The sequence below is a fragment of the Protopterus annectens genome, chromosome 4.part0 (assembly GCF_019279795.1).
Source record: "Protopterus annectens isolate FY-2018-M chromosome 4.part0, PAN1.0, whole genome shotgun sequence".
Taxonomy (NCBI): domain Eukaryota; kingdom Metazoa; phylum Chordata; order Ceratodontiformes; family Protopteridae; genus Protopterus; species Protopterus annectens.
This window is the reverse complement of record NC_056733.1, coordinates 1796958272-1796973271: the sequence shown is the minus strand read 5'-3', so window position 1 is coordinate 1796973271 and position 15000 is coordinate 1796958272. Positions and strand designations below refer to the sequence as shown.

Genomic DNA, 15000 nt, shown 5'->3' with positions numbered 1-15000 from the left:
AATGAAGGCGAGATGAACAACTCACACGGAACGTTATGGTAAGTACATAACTTCTTTATGTGAGGTTGTTCTATCTCACTGTTCATTCTTACAGATGGGTAGCGTCCCAAGCACCATCCATCTCGGGTGGCTCACGGGAGTATGTCTTTCAGGACAGCAGACTCAAAGGAGGCCCTGGTCAACTATGTAATGAGTGATAAAGGTATGAGGTCTTGACCAAGTGGCTGCTGCACAAATGTTATCTATAGGAAGTCTGGCAGAAAAGACGTAGGATGCAGATACTGCTCTGGTAGAGTAAGCCTTAATTTTATGTTGTAAGGCGTATTAGCAGCTGAATAAGCAAATATGATACATTCAGATAACCACTTAGACAGAGTTGTTTCGGCCACTGGCATACCTTTCCTGGAGTCTGAAAAAGAAACAAAAAGCTGTTCAGATTTCCTAAAATTTTTTGCTCTATCCAAGTAAAATCTGAGCTGTCTATGAACATCAAGTTTGTGCAGCATATATTCTAAATTGTTGGAGTAATTGGGGAAGAATACTGGCAAATCAATAATTTGATTAAGATTAGCTTCAGTTCAAACTTTAGGCAAAAAGGAGGGGTTAGTTCGAAGGGAGACTCTGTCAGCATGGAAAATCAAATAAGGAGGCTTAATGGACAAGGCTTGAAGCTCTGACACTCTGTTGGCAGAAGTGATAGCTACTAAAAAGATAGTCTTCCTTGACAAAAATGTGAGGTTGCATTAAGAAGCTGCTTTGAATGGAGGGAGAATAATGCGAGAAAGCAGAAAATTTAGATTCCATGGGGTAAAGAGAGATTTTACAGGTGGTCTGAGATGAAAGGTCCCTTTGAGAAAGGCTTTGGATAGCTTGTGTGACATAATGTTCAACTCATCAAATCCACGGTGAGCAGCAAGATGAACACAAACTGTTGCTGCTGCAGCTCCTTTTTTGAAGATCATGGTCAAGAAATCTAGTATAGAGACCATAGGGGAGGGTAAGGATCAATGTTGTTTTGAGAGGCCCATAAAGAAAAATGTTTCCATTTGCTAAGGTATAGCTTCCTCATAGAGGATTTATGAGAGGATATGAGAATCTGGTTCATCTCATTAGAAAGGTTATGGAACATGGCTATGATGGGAATTGGAGCAGCCAAGCTGTCAGCTTCGGGGACCGAAGAGAGGGATGAAGTTCCCCCGACGAGTGCTTCAGAAGATCTGGAACTAGGTCCAGAATCCAGGGGTCCTCCAAAAGATGAAGTCGAAGGAAGGGGAACCAAATCTGATGAGGCCAATGAGGGGCTATTAGAATGATGGTCCTTCCCAGGGCTTTTGCTTTCTGTAGTACCTTGGGTATTAACAGAATTGGTGGGAATGCATAGAGGAGACCCGGAGGACAAATGTGTACAAGTTCATCCCTTGGGGCTTCTCCCAGAGGGGGGAATCAGGGCATAGTAGCTTCTGCATTTCGTGTTCTCATGTGGCTGGTGAAAAGGTCGCAGCAAGGCTGGCCCCACCTGTGGCATACCCTGTCTGCTATTTCTTTCTTGAGGGACCTGTGAAGGCTGCCAGCCAAGCCAGATAGAATTTTATAAATAATTCTGTCATTTGTAAATGACAATGTAAGCCACAGGCTTGTTGTCTTAAATGGTAAAAATAGTGTTACATGTGGAACTGGAAAAAATGTAACAACAGTGCACTCTGCTATAAGGAAGCTAAGTCAAGCATTTTATGAATGTCTTTGATCTTTAAATTTGGCTCCAGCCTGTTTAGGTGAAGGAATTCTTGCTATTGTTTTAAGGCCAGATGTAATGGCCAGAATTTGCATGCATAAATGTCCTTAATGGCCTTGCTTCCTGACCTGGTGTGAGCTTACTAAAGAATGTAGCCTGTTGGCCTGGAAACCCAGGGAAGTGTGAAGAACGATGTAATGTGAAACAGGAATGTGATTTTAAAAACAGAGAGAATCATTCAGAGAGCATTAAGCATTTTTGTCTTGATTATCCAACTCATCAGCACTGTCTTGCTCTATTTGTAAGTTTATCTTAGACTTGTGTTTTCTCTTAGAAATAGCGAGAAACTAGAAAGACTAGACTGTGTTTTTCTGTGATGTCAGAACTGTACTACTGAATTATTTTAAGTATTTCTCTGTGATTTCTGAACTCTTGACTAGCATTGTGTAGTAAAAAGTATTGTCTTGTGTTTTTAATTATTATTAAATATTTCTAAACTGTTTTAACTGTGGCTGTTTTGTGCAGAGATAATTTAAGCTCTAGAGTACATGGCATGTATATAGTGATCCTGTATAAAGTCACTCTAATAAGCCTTGACTGTTTAGTTATACTACCAATTGGATAATAATATTGCACAGTAATAATTGGACACCCTTTTATTAGCTGGGTGGTGGCAGTGATTTCTACCATATAGCCAGGGTAAAAGGGGCACAGCTGGAGAACCTGTGCCAGCCTTTCCCAGGAGTGTCTGTGTGGTTGTATAAACTCTTCTCAAAGTGTTTGTGTGTGTTTTGTGTGTGTGTGTGTGTGTGTGTGTGTGTGTGTGTGTGTGTGTGTGTGTGTGTGTGTGTGTGTGTGTGTGTGTGTGTGCATGTGTCAGCTACTTGGCCAGGGACATGAAGCACTGGCTGGACAGAGAGGGTGCTGGAGGTTTTATCTTGCCCACTAGGCTGAGATCTGGACCCTAAAGCTGTGCCAGTGGGGGAGTCTTATTGGGGACCTGGAGAACAAGGGAGAGACCAGCCCCAGACTGACTGTGATCTCTGTGTGCTCTTAAGGGAAATTGCACTTTACTGTGTTTATTTGTTATCCTTTCCTCCTATATGAGACGCCCCTCACTGGTGTTAGTGGTGAGGATTGAGGCTCCTTGATTGCTGGGTCAGGACACGGGCATCACAGGACCACTTGTGAGGCAACAAAATTGCTCTGCTCAGCTTGTCTGCTATCACGTTGGATTTCCCCGGGATGTGCATTGCTAACAGAAAGCACTGGGTGGATATAGCCCACTGCCATACTCTTAGGGCCTCACGACAAAGGGAGTAGGACTTGGTTCCTCCTTGTTTGTTAAAGTACCAGACCACTGACATGCTGTCTGTCTGAATCGCAATTGTACCCAGAAGAAGAGAGTCCTGGAAGTATTGCAACACTAAAAGTACTGCTCTCATCTCTAGGACATTGATATGCAGATGTGTTTCTTGATCAGTTCATGTGCCTTGGGCTGTTCTTCCCTGAAAATGCCCCCCCACCCTATCAGGGATGTGTCCATGGTCACTGTGGCAGATGGTGGAGGTAGAACAAAAGGATGACCTATCGTGATACGAAGAGAGGTCAAGCACCACTGAAGAGCCTTTTTGCAAGTGTTCATGATCATTATAAGATAAGACATTGGAAGCTCTTGGTATGACCACTGAGTGAACAATAGCCATTGCAGAATCTGCCTGTGCATGAGACCCAGTGGTATGGCTAATATTGCAGCTGTCATTATGCCTAACAATTTTAGTACTTCTGATGCTGGAGCCTTGCTTTTGGACATCATATTGCAGACCTGCTGATGGAGTAGTAAGACTCTTTCTACTGGAAGTCTCAGTGTGGTGGTGGTGGTGTCCATTTCTGCTTCAATAAAAACGGTATGTTGCGATGGCGACAAGGCAGATTTTCTTGAGTTTATTGTAATGCCCAGGTGACTGCAGAGTGAAAGAGTGGTGTCCCTGGCTTGAATTAGTTGATGCCAGGTGGTGGGGGTGAGGAGCCAATCGTCTAGGTATGGAAACACCTGGAAGCCTAAACGTCTCATGTGAGCCGTGACCACTGCCATGCATTTGGTGAACACTCTGGGGGCTGTAGTGAGACCAAAGGGCAGGGCTCAAAACTGGTAATAACTAGCTCCCAGCCAGTAGTGCAGATGATCCCTGGATGGTCTGGCTATACTTATGTGGTAGTATGCATCCTGGAGTTCTATCGAGCACATCCAATTGTCTTTCCCTAAAAAGGGAAGTATCAACTGAAGCGTGACCATCTGAAACATCTCTTTCTTGACAGATCTGTCTAGTCTGCTGAGGTCCAGTATAGGTCTCCAGTCACTTGTCTTTTTTGGAACTAAAAAGAATCTTGAGAAATTTCCGGATCCTATCTGGTCTGCTGGGACTGGTTGGATGACTCTTTTTGTTAGCAACGATCAGACCTCTATTGTTGCCTGTTCCCTGTAACTGGGTAGAACATCGGGGATTTTTGTTGTCAGTGGAGGGGGTGTTGCGAAAGGAATTAAATATCCTCTGTAAATTATACTCTGTACCCAGTTGTCATTTGTTATTTTGGGCCAGGTGACTGGATACAAAGATAAGTGACCCCTGACTGCCTCCAGAGTAGGACAGTCGGGCCTCCTTTCAGGAGCTTCCCAAAGAAGTGATCTCTGTCACCCTGGTTTTGTGGACCCTCTCTGCCATGAGGGTGGCGTCTTCCATTATTGCCCCCTCCTCTGCCCCTGGAGGGGGGTTCACCATGTGTGTCCTGAAAGGCTCCTTGGGCTTTTTGGAACTACATCTTTCCTCCCCTTTGACCCTTGGGGTAGGGTCTGGTAAGGGTAGAAAAATGTACTCCGATGGCAGACAGAGTCTTTCCTTCCTGCTCACACCTAACTTTGGGCCCGAAAAGGGATGAGCCATCAAAAGGGGTATTTACAAAGGATGACTTGAAGGGCTCTGCGAAGGAAAACAAACACATCCAGGAGTGTCTCCTAAGAGCAATTCTTGTACCCGCTGCCCTGCTCATTCCATCAGCTGCATACGAAATGAGGCACATGGATGAGTTAACTATGGAGTCGAGGGTAGCAAGCTGGGAGGCAACTTTATCTGAAGCTCCTGCAGCTACTGTACCTTGAAGTGTATCTCCCAGCTCTTTAAGGAGATCTCTTTACAGTCTAGTAAAATGGGTTAGATAGTTGAGCGAACGCAGTGCAAAGGTCATTGAACTGTAAGTGCGCTTCCCATATCTAACCATGATCCTAGAATCTCTGTTAGGAGGATGGATAGAAGAGGAAGTTTCTGAAATTTCCTTTTTAGTTGTTACTGCCACTACCATGGCATTAACTGGCACACCCTTAGTCAGAAAGTATTTGTCCTGGGGAGCAGAAATAAATTTATTAGGCCTCCTGGGATTAGGCTCCATGGTGTCCGGAGACTCCCACGCCCTTCATGAGACCAGCTGCATAAGCTCATCGAAGGGCAATGACACCCAAGAGGTGGAGGGCTGAGACCCGAAAGCCTTCACGAGAACCGACTTGTCTTCAGTAGGGTTGGTGGACTGACAGTCACCCCTCTGCCTAAAGATTTCGAATATCTCAACAAATGAGATAACCTCAGAGGGGGACCATGGGGACCCTTCTGACTCATCTAAGTCAGTATCAGATGTCAGGGACACCTGTGGGGAGTCTAGATGCTTCCTCTTACAGATTCTCTTCCTGGGAACCTCATCAGTGGGGGCTTCTGGTGAGGCCTCGGAAGATCAGGGGCCACCCAATGGGGCTTACTGAGGCTCTGGGTCACTACGGTTGGCAAGGATCTGTGAAGCAGAAGCAGACACCGGTGCTTGAGGGGAGGAGGTAGCCAGACCTGAAGTCGAAGATGTCTTAGGAGACATAACCCTCCTCATGGCTTCAAAGGCACCTCTGCTCCGATGAGAAGGGACCGAGGGATCCAAGGAAACCATAGATACCCCCGGCACCAGGACAATGGGCTCCGAGCCAGAGGTAGAAGCTGAGCTCATCCAAGCTGAAGCCCCAAGAGGCAGAGTTGGAACCGACAAATCAGTTCGACTATCCTCCTGGGAACCGACCAGAGAATGTCAGCTCCTAGATTCCTCAATCGGCACCAAGGACATCAGAGTAAACTGAGCCAAAGACACTGGAGCAGGCATCGGCTCCAAAGGCTTCACGATCAACAAGTCCCACTCCTCTGGCTCTGAAGGACTAGTATGGATTGGAGGAGGAAGAGTAGTAGCTGGCAAAAGGGTCTTTGGTTCCAAAGCCGCTTAGCTCGGAGCCGGTAAGAATTTAGCAAAGGCTGGTGCCTGTAAAAGCTTCTGCACCACACGATCCACATCCAAATTGGAAAGGCTAATCGAAGACCGAGATGAGTCGATAAAAGGTGGTACAAACTGTAAGAGTGGAGACTTAGGCACTTCGGATACCAGTTCCAAAACCGGGGACCAGCTCCGAAAGGGTAAAATGGTCAGCTCAGAGGTCTGTGGAACCAACGTCGAAGACTTTTTAGATTTCTTAACCTCAGATGTAGAAGTCTTGGAAGACTTTGAGGACTTATTGGGTCCATCTTGGTCATTCAAAGCTTCTTGGAATGAAGGTTTAAGTACATCTCTGTCAATCAATTTTCTCTTTCTCTCCTGGAAAAGCCTAGAAGAGAAAGAATGACAGATGGAGCAGCTTTCCTGGAGATGCAATGCTCCCAAACAATAAACACAATTTACATGACTGTCAGTGAGAGACATTTTCTGCCCACATTTAGGACATGTTTTAAACCCTGACTTAGGGTGTTTGTCTTTATCATCAGCCATTTTGAAATACACAATGTCAATAGGGTGCTGTAAAAAATAGACATACCCGACAAGAATTAACAAACAACAAGCCCTTTTAAAACTACGGGCTAAATATTAATCAGCAAGCACACACAGAAAACTATTTGTCTAAACTCTAAAGAGTAAATATAAGAAAGTTGTGACAGAAAAGTCACTATATAAATGCACACAACTATAATATAACTACTAATACACACACTTTTATCTAAACTCTAAGATAAAGTATTTAAAAGCTGTGACAGAAAGGTCACTTTTTAAACTCAGATGCTTGTCCAATATTAAGTCTACTAACTTGAGCTGGGATAGCTACAATTCAACAAATGGTTAAATAGCTAAACACATTTCTTATCACAAATTGTGAATGCACAAGTCCTGGATGTTGTCACATCAGTCAGCAGTACTGCAAGATCACAAGAGTTTAAAATAACTTTAACTATATGATGTTCCTCTCCTCCCCCCCTCCAAAAGTGCAACTATGGAGTTAGTTTGTACAAGTAAGGAAGGTGAGGGGAAATAGTCCAACATGCAAAAATTGTTTTGTTGCTAAGTCAGCCACAGTTTTGATAAGAATGTGTTGCCAATGAGTCTAACCTGAGTTGTTGGTATTTAATAGTTTATGTGCTCACCAGTTCTGGAATACTGTTTCTGTTCTGCTTATATCACAAGTAGTGAAATGAAGTTAATCTGTCATGCAGAAGTCACATATACATTGTTGCTTTGATCTTTCTGCCATTTATGAGAAGGCTGCTGTTAAGCAACCATCTTCCCAGTGTAGATAGTTATCTGCAAAACTGTTACCTTTTCAGAAGGGCTGCATGAGTGGATAATGACTACAGTGAACTGTATATAAAAGCCAAACTGTCCTGTCACAGTAAAGTTGTACTCGATTATGAAAATAACTGAACAGTAATTAACTGAGAACAGATACTGAAGTACATTATCATGACAACCTTTGCATGTGACAGAGCTCTATGCTACCTGAATTTCCATTAAATTTTGCTGCTGAGTTACATTATGAATCCAAACAGGACAGACCTGTAAAAAACTTCCAGGCAAATCCTCCAATGACTATCCTATAAAACAATGAGTGTGGGGGGGAGGGGCTTGGAAAAGTTTAGAGATACATCTGGTTTGAATGATGTCAAGATAATTTTAAGAGTATGACAACAGGATACCATTGGTCACAAAAGACCTAAGAAAAGCCAAGACATCAAAATAATAATTTACTGAAAGTCATTTGGGGAAATTTCCACATTTCTCTACTAAATCTAAACCTTGACCCCCTTTAGAGCAGAATAAATTTATAATTGAGTTAGCTCAGCTCTTTCATAACGTTAGTTATGTTTTTCAGACTTGCTTTAATGACAGAATCCTTTCCACAAAGAGATTTAGGGAACTATTAAAGCTTTGAGCAACACAGAAGCAGACATATAAAATACAAGTTCCACCTTATTAACTGCTTTTTGTTTAACAAGCTCTCTGAAAGTCTTAAACCTGAATTTTGGTGTACTTTGTGTTCATCATCATCATCACCATCATGTCAAAAAAAACATTCCAGGACTTTGTGTTTTTAACATCTTTTTTTTGGCTTAACTCCACAGATCTTTGGATACCCACCAAAGTAGATTCATTTTTGTCTGTTGATTACGTACCCCTCCCCCTCCAATGTCTGTCTTCATCCACTTGTAGTTTATTAAAGCCAGCAGTACAGGTGTATTATCTTGCCCTTGCCTCAGAGGGTTATTTACCTCAGAGTAAATTTATTTGTCATTATACAATGCCTCCTCTAAAACGTGCACGCTGATTGGCCAGTCCAACCAGCGTGCCCGTTGTAAATCCCTCAATATACTAACGGAAAAAGGTCCGGTCGCCCGGACTTTTTCCGTTAGTATAAAACTAATCTCGCTATGTTAAAAGAGTTTAACATAGCGACACGGTTTAAAAGCAACGGAGATCTCCGTTGCTTTTTAAAGCTGTCTCGCTATGTTAAACTCCTTTAACATAGCGACACAATAAAAAGCAACGGAGAAATTGCGATCTCCGTTGCTTTTTAAACCTGTTCGCTATGTTAAATGAGTTTAACATAGCGAGACAGCTTTAAAATAAGCAACGGAGATCTCCGTTGCTTATTTTAAAGCTGTCTCGCTATGTTAAACCCATTTAACATAGCGAGAAAAGCAACGGAGATCTTGCGTTCTCCGTTGCTTTTGCCCACAGCTCTGATGTACTGCATAGGCATGCGCAGTACATCAGAACTGCCGCGGAACACCAGACAGCTGTGGAAGGGCAGCAAAGAGGCATTATACAATGCCATTATTTAAGAAAAGTAATTATTTCTTTTCTTAAATAATGTCATTAATATAACAATAACCACTTCTGGGTGTGGGTAATGCTGGATTTACCCATGGTTGTCTTTGTTTGGTCCCGAGGGCGACCAAACCATGCCAACCGTGGGTAAATCCAGCATTACCCACACCCAGGCGTGGGTTATTGCTATATGAAACTCCCACAGATTTCCATTTAAATTCTAAGCTATTTCCTTCTGCATGCAGGCAGAATCCGGGTTCCACTGCAGTTGGACTTAGATGGAGGTTACTGTCTGTTGCTGTGTTTAACACTCTGTTTTACCAAATAAAAATTGTGACTTTTCTTATTTTAATCACTTACTGATCATTTTTACTGACCCTTATTACATTCTGGTGTGTTACCTTTGTTAAAGTTAATCTTTTTTCCTCGTTAACAACTGAACATCTCACTGCAGTTGGCTCAGGAGTTATGTTAAATACTCAATGGATTTCATAAGGACACCAACATTTAGTATGTACTCCTTAACCAGACTTAACAACTCATCCATATTAGTCACTTATAACTTATGACCCTGTTTCAGAAACTGATGCTGATCAGTTCAATATTTTGGTACTAGCCTTTCTTCTGCTTTCATGCTATCAAAGTTTGCTTTTTCCTTTTTTTTTGAACATGAATGCTTTTCCTTATGGAACTGACTGCATTTATTTACTCAGCAATGGCTATGCTCTCGTAATACTCCTGGCTAGTTTCTCATGCCATCAATCTAATGTTTCTTTTTTGCTATCTTTCACCTTCTCTTACTTCTCTTACTTCTACCAAATGATAATACCACAATGGTTTATTTTAGTTATGTATCTAATGAGTTTCATATTACTGTCTATAGTAAGGCTTAGGAAATGTAATGTTTTCTGTTTTACATTTTCTTTTTGTAAATTGTGATTGTAGGCAACTGTTAAACTTGTTGTATATTCTTTGTAAATCTTTGTAAAAATATTTGTAATCTTTTTTGTACTATTGTTATGGAGCTTTTCTCCCCGGATATCTGCTGAAACTGGGCTAATTCCCCAGCCAGACGCGACCCAGTTAACAAATGTAAAATAAAAATAAATAAATAAAAATAAATGTTAGCATTCTTGGTATTCCTGTCATGAGGTCCATTTTGGGATGTCTGATCTGCAGTGACCTTTTCCAGGTTTGCAACTTGCTTACCTGCTCATTGTGGCAATTGTGGTGCTCACTGGCTTTGTCTACCAGATTTTCAGTCCACTCCAATGGAATATCATAAACAGAGGTAATCCAGAAAGCTTGAGTCAAGTCTGGTATTCCACCTATAACCCAGAGGGTGACAGGATTAACAAGGAACAGAGTACAAATGATTAGCCCTGATAAAATCACTTTAGCAAGCAGATTTAGGAGAATCTCTCTCTTTCATTTCCCTGATACCCTCCCTGTGGGAGGATTAAAGGCTCCTTGCTGAAGTTCCAAGTAGTTTATTCAGTTAAGTAGGTAGATGGATCAGTGTTCTTGTTCTAAGAATACTTGTCCATCTATCTACTTAACTGATTAAACTACTTGAAATTTCAACAAAGCGTCTTTATTCCTCCAATGGGGAGGGGCATATGAGAGAGAGAGAGAGAGAGACTCTCCTAGATCTGCTAGCCCATGGAGTATGTGGACACATGTAACACTCATGATAAGCAATGCTAGATGCTGGCCTGGCATCCATCTAGGTGATTCTGGTTCTGGTATAATGTTTGATTCTGTGTTTCTGAGTCTTCTCCTGTGTATATGTGGTTTTGAATTGTCATGATTACATTTCCTAGCTATCTACATAACTAAATGAGCCAATTGATGTTTGTACTTTTTTCAGTTACATATTCATCTAGGTTCTGCTTTACATCTTATCTTTTACTATAATTTCGTTAAAATCAAAAGTGAACGTAAATGAAATAGCAAAGTTTAAAAAGAACACATTATTGGTGTTACCGATAACATGTTAGTGTAACAGACTATTTTACACATATATTGTTCCTTGATATTTATGTATTTGTTTTATTACACCAATTACAAATTTGCTTCTTTGCAACGTTCTGACAATACAACTCAGAATGCATCACCTGCTGGTTTTAATAGCTTTGCATTAGCTTACAATACTAACATGATTCTCAGGAAGTAGATATGACTGTTTTGTTTATTACTTCTTGTAATAGACGTTAGAAGTGATTTACTGCATTATATATAAGCCTAGCCTGCTAAGCAGTTAGCTAATTATTTTTTCTGAGTTGAATGTCTTGTTTATTATATCATAACTGAGAAATGGTTCTAAAAAGTCTTACTGCACAGTTTTACTACACTTGACATTTTCACAGAGAATAAAGCAAGTACTTTAAAGCATGTTTGCATGTTTGGTGAATTAATTTAAATATTCATTAACCAGATGAGTGAACTTATCTAAAATGTTTTTCAGCTACAACCTAAGCTTGAGACAGAACACAAAAGGTGACTACAATTTATACTGAACACAAAGTTATAAATGTTAGTAGTATGAGAATTCAGTAATACATTTCCATTTCTTCTTAATCGTGTAGTTAAGATTAATAACAAAATATATGAAAATTAAGCTGTAAAAAGGCTAAGGTTTAGATAGACTAAGAGAGAAAACAGATTTTAAGTGTTTGGTGGGTTGAAAACATGTGACACAGGAAGTGATATGGTTATCTGGTCTACTTACTACTTCTGAGAGAGGCTAATGGTACTTATTATTAAAGTAATAACAAATGGAACATACAGTGAGATTATTATATTTTTCTGTAAAGAGGGAGACAGGAGAGAATTTTCATTTTTGTTTTTTATCAGAGTTTGCAGATAACCTTTAGGGTTCAGAAAAGCAAAAAAAGAGGATCTGTATAAAATAGCAATGTCAGACAGCAGGCTGTTATACAGGTAGCAGAGAGTAGAAAACTTTTTTATTTTCAGTGCAAATGGGGACAGGTGAACAAAAGTCAAGGAAAGGATGGCTGCTGGACGGTTGATCTGTCTGTGACTGGAAGTATTTTAGCAGCAGAAAGAAATGTACAATAATGAGTAAAGATTGCAAAGAGGCAGATGTTATTTACAGACTTTCAGAGGATGCAAATGTTGTATATGTAGTAAAGTTGTAAGGAATGTTCTAAATTAGGGATGATAATATTTTAATTATCAATGTTTAGGCAGCTGCTAACAGTAGACATAGCTAACCATATTATAATCAGTGTGAGAATGGAATGATAATTATGGGTCAGGTAGAACACTTTGCATATCTTTGTAGAAGTCAACCTCTCAATTTCTTAGCACAAGAAATTTGGACAAAGCCTTAAAATAATAGGGGAGCAAATAGGAACACATTTTAAACATTGCTTTTATAATCTTAGAAAGTTGCTAGAATAACACAACTTGTGCTAGGATGCATTTTCTGAATGATATGAGGTGTGAAACTTGCGAAGTATATCATCATTTAGTGACTTTAATCCTCAATGATTTGCCAGAAAACTACACATTTTATGAGGAATAGACCAAAAATATGAGGCAAAAATCTGGACATTCTGCAAAAATATGGACAGTTGAGAGGTCCCTCATTTGTCACTGAGACAACAGCACATAGGTTTTCTTAGAAGTGTTGACTGCAACACTGTGGTAGCTAAACCAGTGGTAATGTTTAACCCTTCCTACAGGAGCAGTCTGAAGAGTGAGAGTGTTGTTTGATGAAATCACCTTTTGAGTTAAGAATAGTCAGCAGGATGATTGTTAAAGAAAGAAAACAAAACTGGACTATGAACTGAACAATGTGGACCAGCAGGCTGAAAAGAAACCATGGAGGCAAAAGTATTACTGATGAGCACCTAAACGTTTCAGCTAGATTAGGTAATTTCTAAATAAGCAAAGTGATTCCTTAGAGAACCTTATCTTAGAAAATTTGGGATAGAAGTAATGATCAATCAAAAACAAAAATGTTTTTAAGTTAAAAAAGTTGATACCTCTTATAAGTCCTTAGTTCTGATGAAGTCCGATAGTGAATACCTTCAACAAAGTGTTTTGTATTTTTTGCATCTAGCTGCCTTGTATTTTTAAAGCTAGTAGTTTTGTTGTTTCACTGTACTTGTGTTAAGTTGGATTTCTTAATTGTTTTGTACATAATTACCAGCTAGTGTTTTATTTTTATTGAAATATGAAAGATATTAATAAACTTCAATATGACCACCTACCACCTCTGCTAATCCTTTACACAGATGACATGGTCATCTACAGGTCCAGTACTGCATACTCCATCATCAAATCCCATCTAAAGTCTGACCTACTTCTTCTTCAACAGTGGTTAGAACAATCTTCTCTGGAAACACTCAAAAATAAAACAGTACTTTTTCATACACATCAACAACTCAGCAACTGCCCAAGTAGCTCCACCATACCTAGGTCTATGGCTTGATCAGTCACTCAGCTTTCAGACACATAGAAAAAATAATGTCAAAGATTAACTTCTTCATCTTCATAACCATAAAGATATCTCCTTCTCATTCTGCCCTCTCTCTCTCCCTATTATCTTCTGCAAGGTCCATTAATGAAATAAGTATATTTCTAGTTCTGCTTGAGTGTGTCCTGCCGATTATTGCCTTTGCATTAAACAAAACTCAACTACACTACAATTCCAAAATCCATTTATTGATTCATCACTAATTCTCCTCCCCAAGAACTCCACTGTCTCCCATTCAAGGAAACAAATTGGTTCTGCGTTCAACAAACAGCCAATCCGCTTCATGAAACAACTCATTTAAACTGTTATGGCAGGAAAGTTTTGCTCCACTTTCAATGAAACTCCATGAAAAAAAAATCACTGTACAACTTGTGTCACAAGCCACAAATGTTAATTTCTCTCTCTTGCTCTCTGTTTCCAGTCCAAGATTATCCCCTCACAATACAATGCATGCCCTCTCTTTTCTCACTCCCTCCATCTGGTAATTCCTCCCATCACTTAGCAGAGAAAACTCCAATTTATTCCTAGGATCATAGGAGGTTACTAGGCTGATGGCCCTAGGGCCCTTACATGCCTAGCCAAGTTCGACCCTTGTTCCCTTAAGGGTCTAGAGATATGGTTTATGTTATAAGCAGATCTAAATCAGCACCGACTGCCCCTATCCAAGAGAAACACAGGTGAAACATCCAGGATGAATTTGCAGTTTACCATCCAATCTTCCAAGTTACACTTTTAAAAAGGGTTAACGAGAGGCTCTGTTTAACTTGTATTGGAAGTTTATTCCAGAGGACAGGCAACCTCTGGGAGACATAGCTGTCTCTCCCACAAGTCCTGCTGATGTCACATGCTAGGTTAAGATTCCTAGAGCGAGTGAATCGTGTACCATTTGACTTACGAATGTGCAGCATTTCTATTAAGACAGGATCAGAAATTGCTCTGTATGCACGGCACAGGTAACCTCTGAGTAGTCTATATGATACATAGTATAGTGACAGTGATTTCAGTCTGTCCAAGTAAGACATGTTCATCAAGACCCTGAATTTTTTTTGTGAGGAACCTTTTAGGTCTCTCCAGTTGCTGTAGGTGCCTATTTAGGTACATACTGAAGGAAGCATTGTACTTTATTATTGGCCTGATGAGGGAAGGGTACAGGGGGGATTATAACCGCTTTTCCTCTTTTGTTCTGGATTCTACGCCCTTGCTTATGAGGTGAGCAATGTAGAAGGCCTTCCTCACCACCATGGAAATATGGTGATCAAAAGTAAGGTTGCTGTCAACCTGTGTACCCAAACCTCTCACCAATGATTTAAAGTTTAGGGTGTTATTTTTAATATGGTAATGTGCAGGGACATTGCCTTTGCCAAAATGGATGATAATGTATTTTTTGCATTGAGTTTAAGACCATGACTTTGGCTCATGTTCAGAAAAGACCTTAAAATCAGGCCAAGGACTCCTCTCACCACAAAGATCACATTACCTAACGTGGCCTTACCCCTCCTTCTGCACTTGCTCACTCAATCTTAACTTATGCACACATGTTAGTATTCTCATTTCCAATACTCCCTTCCTATTTATTCATATGCACCTT

General features: G+C 40.4%; 1 protein-coding gene across 1 annotated transcript in view; it reads right to left on the bottom strand.

The window, feature by feature from the left end:
* The window catches only part of LOC122800026 (LON peptidase N-terminal domain and RING finger protein 1-like), a 770380-nt gene that overhangs the window by 244663 nt on the left and 510717 nt on the right, over nucleotides 1-15000 (bottom strand). The gene's annotated exons all lie outside the window — the stretch shown is intronic.